The sequence below is a fragment of the Liolophura sinensis genome, chromosome 11, assembly GCF_032854445.1.
Source record: "Liolophura sinensis isolate JHLJ2023 chromosome 11, CUHK_Ljap_v2, whole genome shotgun sequence".
NCBI classification, from domain to species: Eukaryota; Metazoa; Mollusca; class Polyplacophora; order Chitonida; family Chitonidae; genus Liolophura; species Liolophura sinensis.
Window position 1 is genome coordinate 7,150,307 of NC_088305.1, and position 6,045 is coordinate 7,156,351.

Sequence of the window (6,045 nt, forward strand, 5' to 3'; positions counted from 1 at the left end):
ATATGTGAGGGTGACTTTATGTTACGGAATTTATATTATGGAAGTGCTGTACATTAGAGTGGCTTTTCCCAACGACATTGACAACATGATCTGTGTCACAATCGAGGGGTAATTTGTGGAATGGTTCAATTTACAAATCCCGAGAGACTGAATCATTTAGACCTGGAAATATCCTTTTAAGAACATATTTTGGATTTACCTGTAAAGACGAGACCAGTTCTTTCGCGCTGCTGCTGTTCTCTCCACAAACGACTCTATTTAACGGTCTGCATTATCCAAAGTGAAGGGAAATGCTAATATTAAGCGGAATCGAAATTGTCCCAAACAAGATCGGATTTTTCTTAAAGCAATCTTATCGATTTTATTAAAAGATTGATGTATTAATAACAGTGACGTTTAAATGAAAATGCCGTTTAAATGGAAGAATGAAGGTTTATGGGATAGCCACGTTTCAATATGCTCTCATAATGTGAACCCCATGCTCACATTTCTGGAGCGTGTCTTTTTGACAAAACCTCACATGGTATAGGCTGCGACTGAGTCTCAACAGAAAAGCAAAGAAACATACATAACACTACATTTCTTTAAATAGCAATTTTTGTCCAAACTGGGATGTTGTATGTACTGGCATGTTGTGTGACTGCAACCGTTTAAATGCGTTAAATCCTGTGTATTAGTTTTCGGCAAGAGCCCAGCCATCGCCCAAACTGTAGGACAAGGAATTATTAAACTGGAAACAAGTAAAAGAAACTCTTGTCTATAAAGAGTTATCTGCCGTAGGTTAGTATATTATTGATTGGTTATACTTTGTAAAACGTGATTGAGTTATTTTAATTAATTATTGTACTTAATTAATTCCATTACATGGATGAGTTATAAATGTTTTGTTATAAATGCATTTTTTGTTGGACAAGCTAAATTCCAAGCACGTTTTTAATCCATCACTATTTTAACATTGGTACCTGGAGCAAAAATTTAAAAGGGTGCTTTTAAGAGAACTTTTAGCGCTTGATTTCATTCATAGCTTATTTGTTTTATGCATAATTTACCAAAACGAACCGTTATTCTGATTTACACTTTCTCGCATTTCATGAGGGCATATATTTCTTGAGAGACTCGCACTTCATGAGGGCATGTGTTTTTTTGAGAGACTCGCACTTCATGAGGGCATGTGTTTCTTGAGAGACTCGCACTTCATGAGGGCATGTGTTTCTACATAGACTCGCACTTCATGAGGGCATGTGTCTCTTGGGAGACTCGCAGTTCATGAAAGCATGTGTTTCTTGGGAGACTCGCACTTCATGGCCACATTTGCTTCATATAGACGCGTATTTTATGAAGACATGCATATGCACTTCTTAAAAACATGCAGTTCATAAAGACATGCACTAACTGGAGACATGCACTTAATAAAGACATCCACTTCAATGAAGATACGCGATTCATGAAGACATGCACTTGAAAGTTCTGCCTGGAGACGCTTATGCAGATTGTTGTACATTTACGTTTTCTCTACCGCTATCCTTGTTGCGGTTGTGTATGTCCAAACCCTTTAAACTGCCCAAGAAAAGAGACGAAACGGGATTTATAAAACTGTGCGATAGGGCTCTATTAACATTTTTACATTTCTAAATATTCGACAAATATTTGATGATTCATTTTCCCGTATTTCAATGATATACTGGTATGTATATTTTTTAAATGTATCAATTGTCTTTGTGTTTTAGCTTAAATGTGCAGGTGCAAATTGTTGCCAAGGTTGATATGTTTTGTTACTATTTGTATGTATATTGTGTTTATGAATATTTGGTGATATGAGTGCAAAACGTACGTTTAGATACCGGCTCGTTTCGTTCTGTGGCATATCAGTGTTAATTCACAATTAACATGGAGCAAAGTGTCTGAACAACACACTTTGTAACTTATCAGTTTTTCTGACCTGTTTATATACATTTTTACATTGTTCATTCCATTTGTTCAACTTGCTTTATGTACATTTTTTCATTGTTGGGAATCCGTCATTGCTGCTGGGAATCTGTCAGTGTTGATATGAATCTGTCAGTGTTGATATGAATCTGTCAGTTTTGATGTGAATCCGCCAGTGCTGCTGTGAATTTCTCAGTGTTGATGTGAATCCGCCAGGGATGATGTGAATCTGTCAGTGTCATTGATCATTGAGATATAGTTGATAAAGGGTTTGGTTCCATCGGTGCTGATATGAATCCGTCAGTGTTGATGTGAATCTGTCAGTGTTGATATGAATCTGTCAGTGTTAATGTGAATCCGCCAGTGCTGATGTGAAGCTGTCAGTTTTCATGTGAATCCGTCATTTGCTGATGTGAATCCGCCAGTGCTGATGTGAATCTGTCAGTGTCATTGAGATACCCTCATTGACATATGGTTGATAAAGGGTTTGGTTCCGTCGGTACTGATATGAATCCGTCAGTGTTGATGTGAATCCACCAGAGCTGAATGAATCTGTCAGTATTGATGTGGTTCCGTCAGTGCTGATGTGATTCCATCAGTGCTGATGCGAATCCTTCAATTTGATGTGAATCCGTCAATGCCGATGCAAATCCGTCAAGTTGATATGAATCCGACAGTGCTGATGTGATTCCGTCAGTGCGGATGTGAATCTGTCAGTTAGTGCTGATGTGAACTCTCGAGGGACTGAATAACTTATCCCACATATCCCGCCTGTTAAATACTACACAAATGTTTCAGTGTTGGGAATATATTATGGTTGATGAGATTCCGTTAGTGTCGATGTGAATGTGTCAGTGTTGATGTGAATTAGTTAATGCTGGTGTAAATCTGTCAGTGTTGAGGTGAATCCGTCGGTGTTGATGAGAATCTGTCAGTACCCATGGGAATCCGTCAGCACTCAGTACGTACTGATAAGAATCCGTTAAGGTTGTTGAGATTCAGTTACCGCTGATGTGATTCCGTCAGTGTTGATGTGAATCCGTTAGTGCTGATGTGAATCTGTCAGTGTTGATGTGGATCCGTCAATATTTATATGAATTCGTCAGTGCTGATGTGAATCTGTCAGTGCCCATGGGAATTTGTCAGTGTTGATGAGAATCCTTTATGGTTGTTGAGATTCCATCAGTGCTAATGTGAAACCGTCAGTGGTGATGTGAATCCGTCAGTGTTGATGAGAATTCGTTATGTTTGATGAGATTCCGTCCATGTTGACCTGAACCCTTCGGAGTACCTGGGCTTGTTGGGAACATGCATGTATTTACTCAGACCTGACTCGGTACGAAACAAGGCTCAGCGGTATTGGGTTGCACAACAAACACCAAGACGAAGGTGTTAAAGTCTGTTTTACCTCCCAAAATGAAGAAAATGAGGCAAAATCGGCATATTTAACAAAAGTTCACACTCAAATTCTTTTATTTGTAAACATAAACAGTATGAAATCATATTATTATTAGTAAATGTGTTGCCTCACACACTCGATGTTGTTTGAAAAGTCATCTCTATTTAATATGTATGTTTGCACACGGCTCGCAACTAACGGCGGAGCAGAATACGCTACAATCCATTCTTGACGTAGCAATGGCTCCACGTCCTGTTTCACAATAACGCCACCTCACGAGATTAAGAAATATGCCCCCTCCCCAATGTAACACGATTGATCATGGCGCAACCCTCACAAATAAATTAGTTAAATTAATTATAGGTGTTTAGTATTTTACCTAATAGCCTCAATTATCTCAGTGATATTCTCTGTTCTGGTATCGATAGTCTCTCTTTCAGTAAATGTCACAGTGCGAAGGTTTCTAGCGGAGTCTTTAGCATTCCACCCTTTTGTAATTATTATACTACCTCACAGTGTTTATGCCTGTGTGCTCATTAAGCGATGACGTCATATGCTATCGTTACACCGTAGCCACATCGTCAGAAGTACTGTCTTGATTTGATGAAGAGAATGCGTGATTGCACAGTGACTTCTTTTGCCCGTACTATTAAAAATAGATTCTTTCTGTTTGTGATACCTTCACAGCGTAATTTCAATTGTGAGTTTGTAATTAAATGTAAGTGTTACTAATCACACGATCAGGCCTTCCTTGCCCGAGGTGTTTAGTGTGCGAATGTATCATAATGCTAGCCGCCGTCGTATGAGTGAAATATTCACTCAGTACGGGGAAAACACCGATAAAATCAATAAATAAATAATCAATAAGTCAGTCAGGTTTCGTCAGTGCTTTTTTAAAATATATCCGTACATCCAGTCAATCAATCAATCAGATATTGTCCTTAGATAAGCTGTTTGTAGAAGCTTTTCAAATGCTTTAGGTGTCCTCTGTCACTTAAAAGGAACTATATCGGTGAGATCTTACAGTATATTTATTGGAAATGATGTACAGAAGAGGAAATCATATATTTTGTTATTAATTTACCCAGACTGATATCTATGTTTATATTAAGGAGACTGTATAGAGTCCATGTGAGATTTATGTAATCGATGTCTGTACCACAAATTTTGTTACTGGGAATCAATGTATTTTAATTGTTGTTTTTAGAAAGACTTTTACCGTTTAAACAAATTCTTCATAAATTTACACTTGTGCATATCTTTTATAAGTCATTTTAGGAGAGTTCAATAAATAAGTTGATGAAGTAATATAATGTGTTTTTGGATTGATAAGTTTATCTCTACATTTGATTCATGTAATTGCCCTCTTGCGCCACATGTGGGAATGTCTTTCAGCAACCTGCGGATGGTCGCAGGTTTTCCCCAGGCTCTGTCCGGTTCCTTCCCACCACAATGTTGGCCGTCATTAAATAAGATGTATGTACCTTATACACCACCTGGCGAAAGCCGCAATTAGTGGAAAGTTAGATTCCAGGATTTTGTCGAAAGAAACATGGCCAGTATCGAATTGGGGTGAGGTGTGGGTGGGGCGAGTTTTTGGAGGGGCCAGGCATTAAGTAGTGGATGCTGGTGGGATGGTACTTCACAGCGATTTACAAAGTTCAGAGAACACCATGCAGACGCGTTGTGTGTATAATGTGACTGGAAGGGCGTGTGTACGGATTAACTTTTCAGTGAGGCAGCACTATACATGTGTTAACAATGGGTTCGGCTGCGGGGCGACACAGTAGTGATATGGCCGAAATAATGCTGGCCGTCGTCGTATAAGCGAAATATCCTTAAATACCACTTAAAACACATAGCAAATAAATAAAATAAACCTCACTGATTTGACCGAAATAATGCTAAAAGCCAGGATAAAACCCACGCCGCGGGACGGTCTCCCAGAAGCCTATGGATGGTCGTGGGTTTCCTCCCACCATAATGCTGGCCACCGTCGTATAAGTGAAATATTCTTGAGTACGGAGTAAAACACCAATCAAATAAATAAATAAATAAATAAATCCCAGGCAAACAAACAAAGTATGTTCTGTATGGATAAACTGGTTGCCATTCTAACCATGCATTACCGTACTGCAGCTGGACAAATGTTATAATCTGAGTACGCATGCACGAAACACCAATGAAATAAATAAATAAACAATTTACTTCCGTTATTAAGCCTAAACGAATATATTATATGTGAGACATTAAAATATTATATGTGGGAAGCGGCATAAGGCTCAGTAGCGAAAAGTGCACCAGCCCAAACCCGAGGCACACGAGTTTAGGGCTCAGTGATGAGAAGTGCACCAGCCCAAACCCGAGGCACACGAGTTTAGGGCTCAGTGATGAGAAGTGCACCAGCCCAAACCCGAGGCACACGAGTTTAGGGCTCAGTGATGAAAAGTGTACCAGCCCAAACCCGAGGCACACGAGTTTAGAGCTCATTAATGAAAAGTGTACCAGCCCAAACCCGAGGCACACGAGTTTAGGGCTCAGCCTTGGGTACATTTGTTGAAGACCACGAGTTTCCCAAAGACCAATTTGAGAGACTGCATTTTGTTTTATTTAATTCTTCCAGAAAACAAAAAAAAGCCAGAAAAATATTTAAATTATTTATTTGATTGAGTTTTACCGCCGCACTAGCAATGGTTTCCCCTATCAAACGGTGGCCATGT